At 33.0% G+C, this 23,250-nt stretch overlaps 2 long non-coding RNA genes across 2 annotated transcripts in view; one reads left to right on the top strand and one right to left on the bottom strand.

Annotated features, from left to right (window-relative positions):
• Positions 1-23,250, bottom strand: part of LOC140445296 (uncharacterized) — a 381,672-nt gene that overhangs the window by 86,532 nt on the left and 271,890 nt on the right. The window lies entirely within an intron of this gene.
• Positions 16,396-22,169, top strand: LOC140446994 (uncharacterized). Its single transcript, XR_011951549.1, has 2 exons — positions 16,396-16,570; positions 21,808-22,169. It is a non-coding gene; the product is annotated as an uncharacterized lncRNA (long non-coding RNA).

The raw sequence follows: 23,250 nt of genomic DNA, 5'->3' as shown, positions 1-23,250 counted from the left end.
GACTTTATACAGTTATAACACAAAAGGGACTATAAACGGTAGAGATGAGAATACTGGGAAGAATTACAGAAAATATCGAAGGAGAAGGAAAGTTATTAGAAGAAAATGTAACGTGCAGTGTGTAAACGAATGGACACTAAATAGAAAAAAAGAATGGAATAATTACATAAGCAGAATGGGGAAGACCACGCAAAAGATGGACTGGCAAACTTCCATACAGGTATTAATCCACCAATGAATAAACAGAATTGTTTATTAAGAGGAGAAAAAGGAGAAGAAAAGAAGAACTTTAATATCTCAATGATCTTAGTGTGTAATGTACAATAAACCTGGATATGCTAAAAGAAGGCCCAGCGGTTGGGCGCTATTCTGACTAAAGTTAAAAATAACCCAAATGAATTTTCTTCATTTGAATTTAGATTAAACGAAGAAACTCAGGTTTAAATACAAAATACTTACAATATTGGGATAGTACCATGAAAGGTTTTCCTGATTTTTCCCCATGATTTACTATGGAATCATTAAAAGGAGAATTTTACTGTCATCATTGCCTCTGGTTGTCTTTTTAAAGATAAATAAATCAGACGGGTATTCTTAAGTTTAAATTAATTTTATGTAATCGAGTCTATTATTTTTTAATAAAATCAACCCAGGAACACAACTTACAAATATTTACAATATCATTTTAGAGTCATATATTTAAAATGTATACTAGATGTTTAAATTGTCAATATAAATAACTCAGATCAAATACAATCATTAGAAAATTTTTTATACCAAGTTATAAAAGCAAAATTTGTTTAATTTTTAATATTTTGTTTAATAATATAAATGGAATGGATCAAAATCTTATAACTATTAAATTAAATTACAACCCAAAAGAAAGAAGGAGTGTGCGTTAAAAAAATGAAGTGAATGTTGATGCCAGAACAAGGGCAAAAAATGCTGTCAAATGAAGAAAACAATTTTATATTAAAAAAAAGGCTAACGCATTTAACCCTTTGAGACCTGACTTTTTTATTTACAAAAAAAAACAAAATCTTACGTGTTTTTATATTTCAAAAGTCTTCAATTAGTAAGATAAAATGAAAAAAACTTGTGTACGCTTTTTAAAAAAAAATTTTTTATTGTACATATTATGTATGTACATATGGTCTTAAATATAAACTCAACACTAAAAATATATTTACTACAAAGTAATTATTATTACATATTTATTGTTCATGAAAAGCTGCAAAACAGTTTCTAGCCTTAATTAAACACAGATGTATTTTACATTTTGTACAGAACACATGACTACGTCCATTACAATCTGTGTTTTTACACCTAGTAGCCTCCTTCTTAGAATCAAACTCCGGTATGTGACCAAAATTGTCCGTTTGTATTTCCAAAAATGGTCTCGTCTCGCCTCGTCTTTTAAATGTTGAAATAGAAGGCTTAGGAGATGAAGATGCTGGTCTTCCTCGTTTTCTACTTACTGAATTGCCCATATTTATTAGGCTTTCGGCAACTCTGACTCTAAAGTCTACAAATTTCATTCGATCCTTATTGGTTGAATTACATTTGTCGCAGTCCTTCCTGTATTCCAGCCAGCTGTTGGTGAGAGCGAAGTCTATCATGTGCATAATAACACGCAATGTCCTCTTTCGCGATCTAATAAATATTCGATAATAATTAATCATCTGGTCCATTAGATCAACTCCGCCCATTCCATAATTATAATCTTTGGCAATTTCAGGTCGGTTAACATCTACGTAACAAGAGCCTTTTTTGTCCTATCTTCTAACTATGTCTAAATTACCTGCACCAACATAATTGGAGGCTAATTTCACAGTCTTTGTATCTAACCATTTGACTAGCACCACATTTTTTTCTTTATTGACGACTTCATCTACGGAACCTCTCGGTAGTTTCAGCATTTCATTGTCTGGTAACACAGGAGGTTTGTAAAATCTATCTATTCGAATAGTCCCTCCAGCATATATTTTTTTGGCCAATAATATTTCAAGTAGTTCATAGGATGAGAAATAATTGTCATAATATAATTTGTGGCCTTCACTGGTGTGAATTCTTTCGGCTAGTTGAAGAACGATAGATGCTCCTAATCCATGTTTTGTTTTATTATCTGCATTCAGTTCTGTAGATTTACTCTGATAAAAAACAAAATCAAAAGCCTGACCACTTTTTCCGCACAAGACGAATAATTTTATTCCCCAAGGACAGGGCTTCCCCTTCACATATTGTTTTACGGAAAGTTTTCCTGTGTAAGGAATCATTTGCTCGTCAACACTAAGTACTTCCTCAAGTTCAAGCTGTAAACATCTCTTTCTGACAACGTAGATGATAGGACGAACCTTATAAAATTTATCTGTATCACCTGCTGGTCTTTCCAAATTGTTCACTAGATGTAAACATGTTCTAAGCTGGAAAAATCTGTCCCTAGACATGTTATCTAGAAACATTCTAATACCAAGGCTTCTTTCCCAGTACATCCTAATTTTGGGAAATTTGTTTAAATTTCCAATCATTATATGAAGTGCAAATAAAATTTTAATTTCTCTCTCATTAGTTGGTCTAAAATTTTCTCCGTTCTGTAAGGCATATACATTTGTAAATGTTGCTATATTTTCAAACAAATCATTTGAAATATACTTCGAAAAATACTGAATTGGGTACAGTGGCTCTGTAAGACTTGTATTTGGGGAAGTAGGATGCCATGTAAATGTAGGAGTCTCTATCGATGCCTTAGTCCACTCTACGGTTCTCTTTTTTGTTTTAATTTCTCTTTGTTTTGGTTTTTTAGAACAATCCTTTTCTGAGAAACATACTTTACTTCCTAATTTTTTTGTACCCGAGTAACCTGCAACTTCATCTGGTATATATTCGTCGTCTGAATCATAAGTTCTCCCTAACTCCTCATTATCATTTTCGCTGCCATCACCTTCTTCCAGTGTCTCAGTGTCACGTCTGGTCAAAGCACCAACCCCTGTTCTTATAATAGATTTATTTTCACAGTTATCCAGAATTCCATCCTCCTCGTCAGAACTCTCTCCTCCGGGAACTTCCAAATTGTCTATTTCTGATACGTTACCGTCCTCTATCAGGTCAATTAACTCTTGGAGATGTTTTGGGTTGTCGAAATCATATTTTTTTCTTTTGTAATCCATGTTATCTGCAATCAACAATACTAAGTTAAAACCCAAGTTTAGACCATATGTACATACAGATGTACAATCAGAAATATGCTTTCAGATCATTTGTACATGCTCATGTGCATCTAAAAAATGTTTGTTTATTTCAAAACTATCGTTTTTATGGCAATGTTTTGTACTTTATAAAAAACTACTTACCTTATAAATCACACTTAAAAAGTTGGATCGATTTCGTTTCACAAAAGATAACAGTTTCTCGTAAAATAAAACTAGCAGTATCGGTTACCAACTAAACAGCTGACACTTTACAACAAAATCGCTGACAACTTTACCTGTTGACCACTAGATGGAAGCAGAAGTTAAAAATGTGGATCGTAAATGTATATTTGAGTGACTGAATGCTATTTCGGTATAGATAAGCGAGTAGTTGGTATTTAACAAAACAATAAAAGCTATGTACATACACATGTACACAGGGTCTCAAAGGGTTAATGAATTTTATATTAATTTGACGTTGCCATTTTATTAATGTAATGTTTTCGATAATAATTAATTTCATTAATATATGTTATGAATTTAATGTGGTAAAGCAGGAAAATACTTATTTGTGTAGATATACAATATATAATAATATAGAATAATAATAACATAGAAGATATATTCATATACAATAATGTACAAGGATTTCATATTTTTGGGAATTCTTTATATTATTAGATTTATCATGATAAATTTTTTCCAGTAAAATATCGGTAGCTTAAGGTTTTGTGGCTTTATAATTGATCCAGTTTACACTTCTTTATCCTAACCCCCATAGGCTTCAGACATTTTACGATATTGTGAATAAATCTTTCGGCATTCTCGGTACTTATAGATTTTTTCTTGCGGATGGGATATTTCCCGCGAAACCCACTCGATAACTCTCCCCCAAAAACAATAAATTTTGTCAAAGTTGAGTAAAACTCTTGCCAGTTCAATGTCTTAGCTTCAACCCTCTTTGGCATAAATCTCTTGAGTGTACACAAGATCTCCACTTTATTATATTTACTTGCATCCACCGTGCGACTTTTGGGCTGATCTTTGTATCAATAGTTGATGTTGGAAAAGAGGGTTGGTTAGTTGTTCGCGAGTTTCGTACAAAGGAACGGTCAAAAATAGACATTCGAAAGATTTAATGGGATATTTTGATTTATATTGTTTATTGCAAGTTGAGTACAGGAAAAGTATGTACTTATGATCTTGTAGTGAGTTGTAACGCTGTAAGCTAACACAATAAATATCTTTTAGAATTTTGTATAAAGCATTCCAATAAGAAAATAAAGTACAGTCAAAGTCTAGTACAACGACATCGAAGAGTCTACTCATTTTTAGCAGTAAAACAGATAGCCGTAACAACTATTGATATTTTCGAGGTATAAATTATTTTATGAAGTATGTACTTTTATTAAGTGGTATTATTGAATAAATTGTTGTACATATAAATCCATAAGTATTATACGAAAAATATGTATAAAATTGTATGTATGTATGATGTAAAATAACAATATCATTTTTCTATATGCATAAACGCTGTAATTCCATATTGTTTAAAATAGTTCTGTCGTGCACAAACATATATGAAGGGATCAATGCAAAAAGTAAACAAAGCCTTTGTCACATATAGATAATTGTAAAGTTACAACAATACTTAACAATATTGCTAAGGTTTGAAAGTTTATTTTTGATTATGAAAGATTACTTAAAATGTTATGATCAAAATGTTTGTTGCAATTTAGACTTTTTGTCGTAATAAACAGAAAAAAACAGAAAATAAAGCGTTGTTATTTTGTAAAAAAAAATTAAACACTTTGTGACTTACGGACTTTTTATGGTGCAATTTGTTATTTCGTAAAAAGAAATTATCAAAGAGAACATTAGCTGAAATAATACTTATTACTTAGCGTCATAAGAACGTACAAAATGTTTTAACAAAACTGAAGACAAAAAACGATAAACATTGTATGAATTATAAAGAATGCTTGCAGCAAATATTAGAAGATGATAGGCAAGAAGGCTATTCATAAACTGCGTCAATATCTTGCACATGATGAAACTCTTTACTCACAAGGCTATTTTGTTGGATTGTACTCCTATTTTCAGACTTGGTTCGAGCAAAGAATTTAGTGTCCAATAGTATAATGTGTTTGGCAAGACGCATTTCATGTCGAAATTCGACTGCTTAATTTGTAGGTATTTATTCGCATAGGCCAGCGCTCTGGTCTAGTTTGTCAAGTTTGATTGGTTTCATTGGCCCAGATAGACTTTGAAAAGGCCTTTGACAAAGTACGCCACAATAAACTTAAAGAAATCCTGGAGGGTAAGAACATCGACACCAAAGACATACAAATAATATTAAATCTGTACTGGAATCAGCGAGCTAATATTAAAATGTAAGACCAAACATCGGACGAAATATAAATACGTAGAGGAGTACGACTGTCATCGAATGCTATAGTCTGTGGACTAGTGCGCATTTCGATGCGCATCGCCCCGCCTCGAATTTTCCCATTGGCTCTTGACCTGGAAATCCCTATTTATCGCTCGAACAGCGCATATAAATATTGGCGATTTTCAGGTCGGCCAAGGAAACACAAAGGAAACACGTCCTGAAGAGGCACAAGCCTAAAACAGGACAGAGGATACACTCAATACACAAGATATACACACAACACAGAAAAATCAACGCTACAATGAATCCAGGTCAGCCCAGTCAGTCCCTTGCGGGCTCTCCGAGAGCTTCGTGCTCTCGGGGCTCTGCTTCCTGCATTTATTTTCCATACTCTGTGACTGAGAATTGTTTCAACTTAATTTGGTGTTTTTATTTCGAAAGAAATTGTCATGTAAGAAATATCTTGCCTTTTTCAAGGCAAGACACCGAAGATAAATATTTTCCAAGTCCATAACCCGAAAATGGACTTAAGTAGAGGAGCTCTCGACAGTATATCCGAAGCCCTCTACAGAGCACCCGGGGATATCAGAAGGTGGTTAGACCCTTATTTGTTCCCCCGAGGTGACACGACAGACTTATATATTGTCACCGCTCTTGTTTAATATCTACAGCAAAAAAATATGCCAAGAAGCTTTCTTACATGCAAACGAAGGAATAATAGTTAATGGAGAAGTTATCAATAATATTCGATATGCTGACGATACTGTGATAATGGCAAGAACAGCGGAGGATCTACAACATCTAGTTAAAAGTATAAATGAGATATGTAATAACTACGGCATAAGGATGAACGTCAAAAAAAACAAATATATGACCAGTAAGAATCCAATACATGACACTATATAGTATCGCGATAAACGGTACCCAACTCGAAAAAGTAAGCGAATACAAATACTTGGGAACTCTCATCAATGACACAGGTGACCAAAATCACGAGATAAAAAGACGCATTCAAATTGAAAAAATTATTTTGTAATCGCGATATTAGTATTCAGCTACGAACTAGAATGTTAAAATGCTATGTATTCAGTACTTTGCTTTACGGTGTTGAGGCGTGGACTGTTAAACATAGGAATGTTAAAAATCTTGAAAACTTTGAGATGTGATGCTACCGCCGTATACTAAAAATAAGTTCTTCTTCTTTAGATGCAAATCCACTAATGGATGTTAGCGATCACATTTTCCATTAATTCTCTATTTCTTACAATATGTATCAGATATTGTATGTCGTTAATCCCTGTCCATTGCCTTATGTTTCGGAGCCAGGACATTTTCTTGCGTCCCATTCCTCTCTTGCCTTCAATTTTACTATCGATTATAAGTTGGAGGAACTGGTATTTTTCATTTCGCATGATGTGACCTAGATACGCCGTTTTCCTTTTCTTGGTTTCGAAAAGTTGGCGTTCTTGGTTTATTCTTTTAAGGACATCTATATTTGTGATTTTCGCTGTCCATGGTATTTTTAGGATACGGCGATAGAGTCACATTTCGAAAGCTTCTAATCTGTTTATATCCCTCGTTTTGAGTGTCCAGCCCTCTACGCCATATAGCAGCACTGACCACACGTAGCACTTAGTAAACCTTAGTCTCAGTTGAAGATCGAACTCTGAACAAGTCAGTACCTTCTTGAATTTTACGAAAGCTTGTCGAGCTTGCTCAATGCGACATTTTACTTCCCTGTCCGATGCCCAGTCTTCAAAAAGCCACGATCCCAGGTATTTAAATTTACTCACTCTTTCAATGGACTTAGTATTCAGTGTTATGGTGGAGTTTTCAAGTGCATCCAAGTTTCTGGAGATGATCATAAATTTGGTTTTTTTGGTATTAATCTCTAATCCCATTCGCTTACTGTATTCTCCGATTATAGTGACAAGTTGTTGAAGATCGACTATGTTGTCACAAATTAAGACACCATCATCAGCATATCGTATGTTGTGGATCAGTACTCCATTCACTTTGATTCCCATCTTTGCATCCTCCAGAGACTCTTGAAATATGGCTTCCGAATAAATGTTAAATAAAAGAGGGGAAAGCACACATCCCTGTCGAACGCCCCTTCTTATATGTATGGGTTTGGATATAGAATTGTCTATTTTTAACTGTGCCGTTTGATGCCAGTACAAGTTTTCAATGCATCTTATGTCTTTTTGGTCTATATCAACTTTCTTGAGGATCTGCATTAACTTGTGGTGTTGGACACGATCAAACGCTTTTTGGTAATCTAAAAAGCATAGGAACACATCCTTCTTCTGATCGTAACAATTTTGGACCAGCACCTGTGTTGCTACTATTGCTTCTCGTGTTCCTAAACCTTGCCTCAACCCGAACTGGGAGTCACTGTATTTTTAAGAATATCTTTAAAGTGTGACTCATCAGGCTAATGAGTCTGTGATCCTCACATCTTTTTGCATTGACTTTCTTGGGCAGGGGAATAAAGGTAGAGCGTAACCACTGTTGAGGATAGCAGCCAGTTTCATAAATTAAGTTAAATATTTTGTGTAGTGCTGAAATTCCCCTTTCACCCAGTAATTTGAGTATTTCTGACGGGATTTCATCTGGTCCAGGTGCCTTATTGTTTTTTGAATTGAATATTGCCTTTTCTATCTCCTCTTTGGTGATTGAAGGGCCAGTCAGCTGGTCGTCTGTATAAACTTCACTCATGGGTCTTTCGTCATGGAAGAGCTCCTGGATATAATTTTCCCATATATCAATTTTTTCCTTTTCACCCAGCACTATCTGGTTATCCTGATTAACTATGGTGGTTGGTCTTCGTTTTCTGTATATTCCAGCAGTCTCCTTAAGCTTTTTATGTAAATTACGGTCGTCGTGCTGTCGTTGTAAATGTTCTAGATCGATACATTGTTGCTTAAGCCATTCATTTTTTGCTATTCTTATTTTTGCTTTTATTTGCCTGTTAATGTTTTCATACATATTGCTGCCATCTTGTTTATTCTTGTGTCTTCGTCGTTCTTCCATTAGTAATAGTATTTCGTCTGTCATCCATTTTTGCCTCTTGTTATTTCGTTTGTAAAAATAAGTTGGGTGGATAAAATTACAAATGAAGAGGTAATACGCACAATAAATAACGATCCAGAAGTTATACTGAATATAAAAAAAGAGAAAACTTGAATACTTAGGCCACCTGATGAGAAGACAAAAGTACATATTCCTATAAAATGTAATGCAAGGAAAAATCCAAGGACGCAGAAATTCAGGCCGTAGAAGAATGTCCTGGATGAGAAATTTAAGAGAGTGGTTCGGCTGTACCACTAACAAATTATTCAAAACAGCAGTAAATAAAATTAGAATCGCCCTAATACTATCCAAACTCCGCTAGGAGAGGTACTCAAAGAAGAAGAAGATTGGCCCAGAATAAGTTGCACTGAGTTGTGGTTGCTCATTATGTGAAAATTTGATTCGTCTAGCTTTAGAAATTCCTGACAGTTTCTTCTATGTGGAAGTCGAACCATTATTTATAGTGTTTTTTTTATGCTACGATCGCCTTCTTCCAGACAAGAGTTATCAATTTTGTCGTACTTCAATCTTTTTTTTTTCAATCATAGCGAAATCTCGATCATACTTTGACTGAATATTGGATACCAGATTTCTTTAGATTCAAAAATATTATTGAAACAAATCTTATTCAAAAACACAAACAAATATCTATTTTTAATCTGACTGAAGCAGTTTCAAATAACGTTGTTCTGGCTTCTGATTTTGCGCAATATAGTCTTGCAGACAAGTAATAACCTCGTTTGGTCTCTTTTGAGCAAATTGTTTTGCAAACATATACATATTGGATTTTCCTGTCGTTAAGCAACGTCTTTCCAAATTATAACTTCACAACTGACGCAAATAGTATTCGTCCGCAATATCCGTTACAGGAACAGGCAAGTTTTTTTAACAATCTAAGCAAATTGATAAGACGGAGGGATCATTAACTTTTGCTTCCTCCGTAATTTTCTTTTGAAACATTTTAGCTTTTTTTAGGTGAAGTTATATTGCTACCTTAATGGTTTGTATCAATGTTTAATCATCGGTCACTTCAGTTTGATGTAAACGTATCAGAAATAGATTTTGCGGAAGTTTTTTTTTGGTAATCCACATAATACCTTTTTCCCTTCTGTAAAAATTCTCATATCACAATTGTTTATTTTGATTATTTTCTAAGAAGTTTCGGTGAAGTTTAGCAACATATAAATGGAAGTCCAAATACTTGCGAAGTTTTTTATCAGATGTGCTATAATACCACTCTCGAGCTGACAGTTCTTCTATAAATCTTCTAACCGCAGCTACAGTGTCAATTGTTGATCTATTTGGCCTGGTGTGGAAGATCTCTAGAATTCTTAGGATATGCAATGTTTTTTTTAATCTTTTAATGCAGTTTCGAGCATTTCCTTCCATGTACTGCTAAAAACGCGTACTTACATAGTGTAATGGTTTCTGTCAATCTTTACTTAATATACAAAGTTTCGACCCCTATGTCGCGGATCAATAGATTTTCTTGATCTGTGCTGTATGATATCCGTAGGACGTACAAAAGTTTCAAGGTATAAATGTTGTTCTGTATAGAAGAAGATAAACTATGATAGGCTTTGAAAATTTGATTTTGTTGTTCCTCGCTTAATTTTAATAAGCAATTACAGGGACAATTTGTTATTGGTGCGCGTTGGAGAAAATGACTCTTTACTCTTGATGGTTCTTTTCCATGCATCCTTATTAGTCTTTCTCATATTACCCTTTTTTACTTTTGGGTGCTGGGATTCACTTACTTCATATACCATGTTTTGGGTTAATAGTATGTATACTGCTTTGTGTGAAGAATCCAGGGATCTTCATATTTTCTGGAAAATGTCTCATCGAGCACAGGAACTCAAGGTTTTACCCTCCTTTGAAGTTTTATTTGTTGTCTGGTTGCTTGTACTTGAAGCAGGGTCATCGGCTTTAGAACTATCTTCGCATTCGCTATTCGGTTTATACTCACTGCATGATGTTGAATAATCTGACCATTCACCATTATCTGTATTATAAGTAAAATAATAGTTGTTAAAATATGCAAGTTTAGAATGTAGTTAATCGTACATAACTACAAAATAAATCTTATATCCATTGTGAAAGCGATCAGTAGGACCTGCATTAACACAATATATCTATTTAACTTTTATTACCTCTTTTAATGATGACACATATGATTCACAGATACGTAATATACACACGGTACATAAAATTGTGAACAAAGCACAATCTGATGTGCATATTTAAGTTGGTGACTTAAGTACTTTTTGGATTGAAAACAAGAGGCTCCTATCAGAGGAAATGTAAAATAAGAGAGCTAGACAGGGATTCCTGCAACTTTAAAACTACCTTCTGAAAGCTTATAAAAAACTCTACTAGATGACAGTACTAACCCAATTCCGTAAAAAAAGTCACTTGGGCACTTGTTGCATTGACCCCTCTATATTGTAATTCACGTTGGATTTTAATTAGCGTATCATAATAATTTTCCTGGGTGTAAAAATGTTCATTAGAAATAGCAATCATCGTAATACTGTAGCATTTTTCTTTTACTCTGCGTCTTAAAAATCTGCGAATGAAAAACACTTTTATAATTGCGTTTTAAAATCTTCGACAAGAATAAAGGAGACCAAAATCCAATTGGTTATTTACATTGACAAATGCCGATAAGCGAAATCAAATAGGTCGGTTGGAAGAATTTTACCGGCGAGAGATCGTCGCAGCGTTATAAATCGGGATTCTGATTTTGGCGGTCCGCCCGTCAGGTCGTGCCAGAACTATCCTGGTAGGAGCGATGCCGGTACTAGCGACGCTTGGTTTTTTGAGTACAAATTTGTCTGATATAGTTGTCTTTGATAATATTTGTGCTTTTTTAAGGAATCCATTATGATTTGTTTAGTCTGCGATGTTTAGTCTGCCTGTTTATGGGAGCAGAGCTGAATCGGTATCCCTCAATTCCATGGATTCCTAGTTTAGTCCAGCACCAGTCTTGGGATGTAGCTCATCCAGTTGTTCATTATTAGACGTATCTGCATAGATTGCAGTCAAAGTACGTAATGAAATTTTCTTAATAAGCCCTTTAAAATGTGCAGTGGTTAGTGAATAATATGTTTGCTATTAACGTCACCTGTTGATGTATTAACAAAGAATACGTTGTTTACTTCTGACAGACCTGTCGAATTCAAACGAAATAATAAATTATAATAAAATTTGTATAAAAATTGTTTGGTAGTAAATTTAATTATCATATAAACTAAATAATATGTTTAAAAATAATAATTGTATTTTTAAAAAATTATTTTAAAACGAGAAGTGTGTTAATAATTTAAACAGATGATTCAATAGTGTTATTAATCGGATGACGTTTATGAATTTTAAATTTTGTCAATCGTTGTGAGTCTAATCTTTTGTTAACAAATATTCTCTAATGTTTTTACTTCTCATTTATTGTCTTTATTTTGTTAGCTACTTTCCATGCAGTTCTTATTTAAATCTGCTTAGACTACATATATTAACTAGAAACGAAATTGAGCTTAGTAAATCGATGTGAAGAATCGCTATTTTGTGACGCTACTCAATACGACGCTATCTTGTAGCGCTAGTTCTGTGACGACTCCATCTTGTGACGCTAGTTCCGTGACGCTCGCCTTAGACTTTTACTATAGAGGAAAAGAAACAATAAAATATCAGTATAGAAGCTTCGCTTAAAATAATGCTTTTTGATGATGATGTTAATCCAAAATTCTGAAAGTGAGGAACAAAGATTTATCTACACAGTAGATCTAGTACTAAAACTGTTTTCCTGTAGCATTTTTAATGTAGAGAGAATACCAGCTTGACGATTGACTTACTTGGCCTTGGTCTTACAAGCATCATCCATTTTTACAATTTTGGAGCTGAAAATTCTGAAAAAGCTGAAGTGTAGTTGTTACATTTATATCAAATTCTGATATTTTTATGCGTTTTGTAGTTAATTGGAGATAATAGGTCTCTGACTTGCTGCTACCCGTTAGTATTGTTATATTCTTAGTGGTATTATTTACTTTTAGAATTAGTAACTAGATCTTCCTGCATTTCATTTATGTATTTGCTACACAATTTTCTTTATTTAGTTAAACGGGGACCGTTGCCTAATTTTCCTTTTTTCAGCTGTCTTCATTTTTAAAGTAATTTTTTAATGCAATTTTCATTATGAGGCAGCTGATGGAAACTTACAGGAATAAAGAAACTAATGCTAAGATGTTATTCGGTGATATTGAGGAATCATATAATAGAGTTCCTCGAGAAATTATGTGGTAGGCGCCCAATATGAAAAGAGTTCCCGGTGGATATGTGAAAAGTGTAGGAAACAAGTACGAAGTAGTAACAACTAGTGTTACGACAGGTGTAGAGAGACTGATAAATTACATGTAAAGTAGGATTGCACTAAGGTTCGCTCCTTAATCCTTATTTATTCCCATTACTGTTATATCAGACAACAGCGAAATAGGGAGCATCTCCTGGTGCTTAATGTATGCTGATTATATAATGTTAGTGCGAAGTAGTGAAAGGGAAAGTAGAACAGTAGGAAAAGCTCCCGAGGAAAAAATTTAAAACCTAGTAGGACAAAAACAGAGCAGTTGTTTATTTGGAGTTACTACAAATAAAATCATAGCTTTTGATGGTGAAATTATTGTAAGGGTAATAGTTTTAAGTACCTATGATCGACATTACAGAGTAATTGGAAAAAAGATTTAGATATATGCAGTAGAAATAGTGGGGATGCATGAAGTGGAAGAAAGCGAGTGGTGTGTTGTGGGACAGAAATAGGAAGAAAAATTCTATAAAACTACCAACTATGTTTTAGGGTAGTGAGCATTGTACGGTTTGTAAGAAAGAGAAACAATGAATGCATATGGCTAAAATAAAAATGTTTTAATAGATAAGCCAAATCGTTTATTTGCAAGTTTCTAGGACCAGTTGGAGAGGGACATTAAAAAATACCTTTGAGCAGTCGTTTAGGTAGAATATATCGGTAAAAGGGACTGATACAAGATGAACCGTATAGAAAAATGTAATAAGGGAAGCCAACTCATGACACGGATAAAGGCAAAGAGACTGATGATGACTAGTCTCAATTTTTAAAGTAAGAGAAAAGTTTTTACATTCGCAAGGTCTTTGTATAAATGCTGTTTTTTTCTTTCTTGTGTGTTGTTGGGTTTAGTTCTGAATAAAATAGATGTCAGTATATTGGTATCTCAGAGATACAAATATATGTGTAAATAAATATAAATATATATATTAATATATATATATATATATAATATATATATATATATATATATATATATATATATATAATATATATATATATATATAATATATATATATATATATATATATAATATATATATATATATATATATATATATATATATATATATATATATATATATATATATAATATATATGATTTCTGTGGTTTTCCGGGTTTAATGTTACCGTTAAATTGGATTGGTTTTTATAAAAACCATTGTTTTGATGACTTTTCAGGAAGGTCACACTTGTCATTGTTAAGTCAGATTAGTTCTTCTACTTTCTGACGTTCGAGGAGAGTTCAAATATCAGGTTCCTGTTCGAACATCAGAAAGAAGCAGAACTAATCTGACTTGAGAATGGCAAGTGTGATCTTGCCAAAACGTCGTCAAAACAATGGTTTTTCTAAAAACCAAAGGATCATACCCGGAAAACCACAGAAATTACATAACTGCTGCGAGAACTTCACATCCAATTTATATGCGGAATGTCCAAAAACAATTAATACTGTAAAAATCATTGTAACCTACTGCGTTAAGCAAAGACTAATATAAAACAGCATCTTACACGTGTAAAAATATTTATACCTATTTACTAATATATATCTGTGAAGACTTATAATATAACACATCTATAAAAATAAAACTTATTTATAGAAATCATAAAAAATGCCGCACAATGAATAACTCCATCTATACATAATTGCTACTTTATCAATAGTTTATTACCAAATACCATTGAATTCCTCTAAAATGATTAGGAAAACACACAAATCTTTTCTTTGAAAGGAAACGGTTATTTAGAAACATACTCGAATGAAGACGGCTGTCGGCAATGACTACTAATTTTTTTGTAGTTGGCGTCACTTCCAAGTATGAGTAATCAAATAGTAAGTAAATATAAAATCCCCTCACGGTGAGTATTTAAAATAAACTAAGCTTGACGACGATCGCGGAGTATCTGGGATTAATTTTGCGTACTTAATGATATGACCTTTGATGGATAATGCGTGCAGTACAGTACTCACGTTGTGTATGCTGTATATTGTAAGATAGGTTCGGAAAATATACTAAAAAACTATAACTCTTTATATTAAAAATTCATGTTTGGTATTTCCTGGCCATAAATATGTCAATAAAACTTTAATAAAAACAGTGTGGGATTAATAATACAGTTCAATATTTCCAAATTTTCTAATAATTTTTATTATTGTTACATTATTTAAATTAAAATTACTATAAAAACAAACACAGTATATTCGCTAAAAAATGTATTTAACTGCAACTTTATAATCTACTCCACCAGAGGTTTAAGCAAATAAAATACACAACTCGAGGAGTGGTTGTACAGTAATAAATTTTTGATTATATTATAAGCTCAGTAAGCCACTTTTTCTGTAATCTTCTCTCTCCAGTCGGTAAGTCCGAGGTTCTGAGTGTAGAATAATTTGTTCATTTCAATTCAATTTGTTCACTAAGAGGTATCGTACTTAATTCTGTTGCTATACACTAAGCTTTACTTTAAAAATTCTGGTGGCAGCTTTGTAGTAGAGGTTTAAGATTTAGTTTCCGATCCAAAATTATAAGAATACATAAAAAGACTGCCATTAAACTAACTTTGTATATTTTTCAAATCAAAAAGTTGTAGCTGTATTTGATTCTACTAGTCATCATCATCAATATCGCCAATATTCTCTTTTCCCTTATCTCTATAATGGGTCGGCTTTTCTAATTAAGTTTCTGTTTCTTTTTACATTATATTCATACTATCTTCAGAAAATAAAAAAATATATGAGCGTCTGATCAATTTTTTGTTTAAAATTGATTTATTATAATGGATGAGCTTCGTTACTTTGTTTTTTCCTCTGTAATTGCAACTACCTTCTGTGACTTAAGTTTATCATGCGTTAAAAAAATGCCCTGATGGATCCTTGGAGTAGACGCGGGTAGCCCTGCTTTTATTTTTTTACTTTTGTCCGTCTGCTAATTTTCTTATTCGTTTTTGGTTAGATTATTAGAGTAGAAATTTCAGAGAATGAATGTGACGTATCCTATACAAGGACATTTTCACGTTACTGGTTGTATAACCGAAACTCTAAGCCAAAAGAAGTCGTAGTAATGATGCAAGTTGGAGAGAGACAATGAGGCCAATAAGAAAATGGTTATAAATAAAAGTTCAGGTTACATTAAAGAATGGAAAGATATGGAATCTTTGTTTATACATTGTGTATTTAAAATTATTTACTATTAAAATAACATAAAATAAAAGGCCGAGACATTAGAATTATAAATTAATATTAATTTTGTGTTTTCGTATAATTAGTTTTGTCGAAACGCTTTTTGTCACGAAACCGGTCCTGTACATATCCAAACACCAAATTTAAGGATGCATTATTTGAATAACGTCTACTTAAATATAAGTCAATATTTAATATATATAAAGCAATTCATACAATCTTCGTGTTTCCAAGTGGTGGGAGTTTATATAAGAATAGGTAGTTATTTTTTGTGTTATGAGTGGATATGGTAACCTTTAACCATCACGATGAAACTAACAGTATTAATTTTTTGTATTATTGTCGCTAGTGTATATACATTGCCTACAGGATACACAGTAGAAGGTAAGTTGATCTGAATTAGTTTACTTATTTAATAGGAATAATAAAATTAGTAGTGTTAATTTTGTAAAAAAATATAAGCAGTTAAAACCAACCTAATAAATTTTGGCCTGTTTGTTCATCGAGCCAAAATAGTTAAGCGAATACATGTAATGTAAATTATTATTATTCTTTAAGTACGTATCCTCTTTACATGTTTGCGATCATTTTCTTCTTATTACTTTTATCAACTGCTATTCTGAACACTCCATTTGATGACAATCCGGATGCCTTCTGCCTTTTGTTTGGTCCTATAATATTAAAAAATTTTATTTGTGAATGTCTAAATAAGATTTGTGATTCTTCTTCAATTTACTTCAGGACCATTTTTTTATGAATGATGCAATAATCTTGAAAATAAATCCCAAGTTTACTAAGTAAGTGACGTGTCCAGACTTCAGCGCTCAGGATAGAAAACTCAAGAAGTTTATTGGTAATGCATGTATATTTACTCCCATCCGATTCCTCATTTAACAGATATCTTTCAGAGCAAAACTTTCTCTTTTTGTTGTAGTCTAATGATATTAGCATAAAACGATATTCTTGTTCCTTTGTATACATGTTTATATTTGTTTAATCTATACCATTCAGTTACAATTACTAGACGATTTGTTAGAGATTCTAGTAACCATCTAGAGTAGGGTGTTACCCGTAAATATTGTTACAAAGTGTCAATTTATATATGCGATGCCAATAACTTTATAACATCTTGGAAAATCTATTATCGATTCAATTTTAAATACTTTTCTGTCTTTTTTCCTTATTACGAATGGTTTTCAGCCATGATGCTTGTTTTGTAACAAATATCCCTTGTCCGTCGCTCTTGCCCTTAATTATTAACTTTAAAGAAAATTTTTCAGTATTTTATAATTATTATGAGTTTGCAAATAGTGTTAGTTCTTAACATCGCTTTCAGTAGTATATGATCTCAAGGAGATGTTAAGTATAAAAAGATATTTTTGCATGTAAAAATACCAAATAATGCGTTTTTAAAGTATAACTTTCTTTTTAACGTTCTTAACGTTCTTTCTTTATATAACCAGTTTTGCTTTTTCATTGATGGGTTGTACCCTCTATGGAAAATTGCTTCATTTTTTTTCTCTTTAGTGTTCACTTGTTCGCACTCTGTACATGATATTTTGTTTTAATCTCGTCACACCTTCGCTATCTTAGTGAGTTTCCTGTAATTCTTCTGAGTATTCCCATTTCTGCCATTTCCAGCATTTTCTGTGTTTTGGCTATGTTTGGTCTTCTTTCTGATGCGTACGTCATTGTAGGTCTTATACTGGAATTACAGATTTTTGAATTCATCTCGCAGTTAATGTGTCGGTAACGCCATATAGTATTATTAAGGCAACCTGCTAATCTATTTGATCTTTCTACTTGTTCTCTTACTTCTTTTACAACTTCAATGTTAGACAGTGTAGTCTGTAGGTACTTCATTTCCATTACTTGTTCAAAGCTAACTCCATCGACTTTCAGTGTACATATTATTGGTTTTTTACTGCTATTCTAGTTTTTTAGTGGAATATTTTTATCTACCATGATTTTTATCTTATTGTTTTGATAAACGTTTGTAATTGTTTTTTTAATATTCAGCGGGATTTCTTTACATATTATACAGTCTAACTCTGTTAAATGCCTTCTTCATGTCGTTCAAACATAGGAATGCGGGTTTATTGTATTGTAATGCTTTCTCTGTAATATGTTTTATGACGAATATTGTATCTGTACACGACTTTGCTATATGAAAAGCTTGTTGCTCACCTACTAAGTTTATGAGCTGATTTATTCGTTCTTGCAAGAGTTTAGTAAGTTTCAGGGTAGTATTTAGTAAACTAATACCTCTAAAGTTTTCTGGGTGTTTCTGATCACCCTTTTTTAATAATAGGATTAGCCAGCTTGTCCTCCATTCTTCAAGTATTTTATTGTATACTCCATTCGCTTAGCTCGGAATTTTGACAGATTTATTGTCAGAAACCTACAACACAACAATTCCTACTTCTTAGTATTAATAGATCAAGTATCCTACTATTGCAGACTTCTTTCTTTAAAAAAAGAAGAATTATTCTAAATAGTGGAAGTGTATACTAAACCCATCAAATTTTGGATAGTATATATTTAAAAAATATATTTTAGTTGTTATAATTTAACATAACTATTTATTATATGGTGCAGATAAATAAATATTGATTGTCGGTAATTCGCCAAGTTCTATTTTATTTAATATTTAGTTTGTTTACTATTAATATTGGCTATGAGTACGTGTGTTTGGTGTATAGTAATTTCCAGCCCCTTTTAGTCTGTCAAAAGGTAACTAACTTCGAAAAAAAAATAATTACTAAATTTACTAGACAGTTCGAACTGGAAATAGCGGACCGAGTACATAATCTTGTTAATTATTATTGACAGTTGATCTGTCGTTGCCGTCCCCCCATGTTTCAAAAATTCATATACGGTATCCAATGTTTACCTGCAGCTTTCCTGTTGTTTAGTTTTCAACTGTTTTTTGTACTTCATGCTTGCTTATGTAAACTTCTTCGTTTATGGTAATTTCTTGTTTTCTGGTTTCAATGTCATAGTCAGGGTTCCTCTGTATACAACTTCTTTAGATAGGAAATACATGCATCCTTTTCGATGTGTTTCGGATCTACTATATTATTCCTTTGGGTAATATTTCTTCACTTTCGCTCTTTCACCTCTTGTAAAATGTCATACTTCTTTTTGTAAACCGTAAAAATTATGCTCTATTTCTAACAAGTGCATGTGTTTCGTTTCTAATTCTCGTAAAATCTTCGTAGAACTATTTCTATTCCTATTCTGTAGAATCTATTTCAACTGAACCTACAAGCTTTAGACTACAATTAAATAAAAAAATCAAAGATAGCAGCTTGCAAAAAGGAGTTTTAGCAAGTTGAATATTTGCGTATTTCAGGAAGCTGGCATGTTACTCTAATAATCTACCTGATTACCACAATTAAAATATTATTTTATATTTAGCCATACGGCTCATACTCCCTCTAAGGGAAAAATTCACTATGTCCCAAAAATTTTCGTACACATCAGGACGTCGCAAGGAGTACAGCTTTCTGCATGGCCTTATAGAGATGTTTATTTAGACCCAGCTGTTTTTTGTTTTCTAAGAGGTTTTCGGGAATAACACCAGTGGTGGATAAAATAATAGGTACTGTCTGGATACTTTTCATTCTCCATTGTCTCCTGATTTGTATTTTTAGATATCTGTACTTGGAAATCTTTTTGTTGTATTTAGCACGCAAATTATTGGTGTTGGATATTGCCACATCAATAAGTGTTGTTTGCCTAGTAAGCTTATTAACTAGTATAAAATCTGGTCTATTATATGCCTCTGGTTGGTCTGTGAGCACAATGCAGTCCCGATATAGCTGGAAGTTGTTATTTTTAAGCATTCTGCGAGGGACGTATTGATAATAAAGAAGATGGTTGGTCTGTAGAAGTCCCAGTTTGTCAGCTAGTTCGTGATGGATAATCTTTCCTACTGAGCCATGGCGTTCTATAAAATCAGTATCGACAAATGCCTTACAGCCCCCGGTAAGATGTTGGATGATTTCTTTGGCTTGGAATCCATATCGGCATTTGTCATTTTGGACTTTGAGGATCTTTAACAATATATTTCAGGTAATTTTTAGTTGGAATAACCTGATCCTGAATGGCAAGTAGGAAACCCTCAGTCTCGGAAAACGTCTTTCCGTTAACCAATAGTTCGACGCTGTATTGTCGACATATTCTCGGCTGATTTCATTGAGTCGCCCATGCAGAGGTTTACTTATCCAGTTGCGCATTTTTTCTTGCTTATTCAGGTGGTTTGTGCGCATTTCTTGTTCTCTCAGTTTAAGTGGCGTTGTAACATCCACTGCGCAAATTGCTCGATATAAAGTAGATGTCTCAGCCTGTACCTAAAATAAGTACTTAAAATATTATTCAGATTTGGCCATACTGCTTACACTTCCTCTAAGGAAAAAATTCACTCATCCCAGATACCTACGGTATCAAGAGGATTAAGCTGGTGTAGGACTTTTTCCGTGTTATCGAGTCCTAGTTGACTTGGTACGTCTGTGTATCTCCCAAAAATTTTCGCATGCATCTGGATGTCGAGAGTACCACAGCCTTCTGCATGATCTTATATAGATGTTCATGTAGACCCAGTTTTTTATGTTTTCTAGGACGTTCTTCGGAATGACTCCAGTGGTAGAAAGAATAATAGGTATCGTCTGGATACTTTCCATATTGTTTTAGGTATTGCCACATTGATTAGTGTTGTTTGTCTCCTTAGTTTATTAACTAGCATGAGATCTGCTCTATTATGTTTTGCAGTTTGGGCTGTGAGCAAAGTGCGATCCCAGTATAGCTTTTAGTTGTCATTCTCAAGCATAATCTCAGAAATGTATTGATAATATGGAAGATGGTTTGTTTGTAGAAGTCTCAGTTTAAAAGTTATCTCTTGACGAAGGATCTTTCCTACTGAGTCAAGCCGTTCTTTATATTCAGTTACAGCAAATGCCTGGCAACCCATAATAAGATATTGGATGGTTTTTTGGGCTTTGCATCCATTTTCATCCATATCGGCATTTGTTGTTATGGACCTGAGCGTCCATGACGATATATTTCAGGTAATTTTTGGTTAGTATAACCTGATCCTGAATGGCAAGTAATAACCCTTCTGCTTCAGGGAACATTTTCTGATGTCAACCAATAGTTCGACGCTATATTGTCGACATAGTCTTGACTACTGCATTGGAATGTCGCCCATGCAGAGGTTTACCCATCCAGGTGTGCGCATTTTTTCGTTCTTAGTTAGATGGTTTATGTGCATTTCTTGATCTCTCAGTTTGATCTGTGTTATATTATCTACTTCAGAAATCGCGCGATGCAGAACAGGTGTCTCCGCCTGCACCTCAAAATAAGTTTTTAAATTAGTAGGTAATCTGTTTTTCAAATTACTCACTTATATCCGTAAGTAATAGTCCTCCTAAATACCGCGGTAATGTCGTTCGTTCTACTGCACTTCGAGGATGGTGTTTTTGTTTTTAATAAATATAATTATTATTTATGATTATTATTAGTGAAACTATTTTTAAGAAACCGTTTTAGATTATGTATATTACAATTTTAAATGGTTTAAAAAGATATATTTTTTCTAAATTGAATTGTGTTTGTTTCAGACCAAAAGAATTCAACAAAACGCATCAACTGCACTATTGTTGCTAACTCTGATATAAAAGAAATTATGGAATGGATCGTTTTATCAGGATCTCAAAAAAAGTCGAATGGAACTAAATTTAAAGTTCAAAATATAGTCGATGTGAGAGAAAATGGCTGCCCCAAAGGTGAAAAAAGAGACCCCATTGGAGAATGCAGAAAAATAGAATCTTAAAATCGTTAATAGAAGTCTTGATGTACGAATATTATACGCTTTAAATTTCACTGAAACTGTAGATACTGTCCAGAAATTTATTTATTTATTTTTAGTATTAATTTTTTTAATTTATTACATTATTTATTATAATAAACGTTTTACATATTTCGTAGTTTTCTTTTTGATATTTTCACGTCCATTTTTGCAAATGATAAGAAGATTTTATCTGTAAGCTGGCTTTACTGTTAAAGTTTATATAAAGATTTATTACGCCATCTTTTATTTGATATGTTTTTTTGTTTTTTAAATAACTTCTGATATGGCTCGTATTTTAAATTAAAAAACAAAATTATTAAAATATGTATAACAGCATTTACAAGAATAATCTGGACACATTGATTACAAAACAAATCAAAATCGCTGTTATATTAAATAGTATTTGATGCTAGCATGAAAAGGAGCCCGGCACTTTTCGTATGTAAAAGTGGTTTTAGTTAAATTGGCGAAACCTTGCAGAGAGGTAGCTTTGAATAGGCTGATCAAAAGTTATTAGTGGGCCAAAACTCAGAAAGCAATTGTTTCTGAGTTACTGAGGTGCAAAGTATTGGTTTTTATAATATCTACATTTTTGTAAAATATACCTACAGAGTTTTTGTAAATACGTACAACTAACATTAGAAAGTGATCATGCATGAAAAATAATGACAGTGGGCTATATAAACCTATGCCCGGAAATGCTTCCTTTTCCGAGATAAATGGCGTTGACATTTTTCTTACAAACTAACGATTTATTTATTGCTTTGAAATTGGTTGAGATATGCAAATGAAATTTGGTGGGACTTAAGAGTAAGTTTGAGTATTCCTATTTGCTTATTTAAAAGTGGTTAAATTGGCTGAAACCTTGCAGAGAGAAACTTTGGTCATACTGATCTAAAGTTCTCATTACCAATCAGAAATCAATTTTTTTTTAAGTTCATCATCATCATACAGCCTTCTGCGTTCAAAGCTAGACAAAGGCTCTAATTTCTTCCAGTTCTGCCGGTCTTGAGCTTCTTGCAGCCAATTGCTGGCGATTCCTTTGACTTCGTCTGTTCATCGTGTAGGTGGTCTACATCTGTTCTTCTGTCAGCTCGTGGTCTCCACACTGTAATTTTTTGGGTCCACCGCCAGTCATTTATTCTAACCACATGGCCCGCTTAGTTCCGCTTTAGCCAAGTTATACGCTCTGTGACATCTGTGACGCTGCTTG

Source organism: Diabrotica undecimpunctata, chromosome 7, assembly GCF_040954645.1.
Source record: "Diabrotica undecimpunctata isolate CICGRU chromosome 7, icDiaUnde3, whole genome shotgun sequence".
Lineage (NCBI taxonomy): Eukaryota > Metazoa > Arthropoda > Insecta > Coleoptera > Chrysomelidae > Diabrotica > Diabrotica undecimpunctata.
The sequence above is the reverse complement of the archived record's forward strand: the minus strand, read 5'-3'. Positions and strand labels throughout refer to the sequence as shown.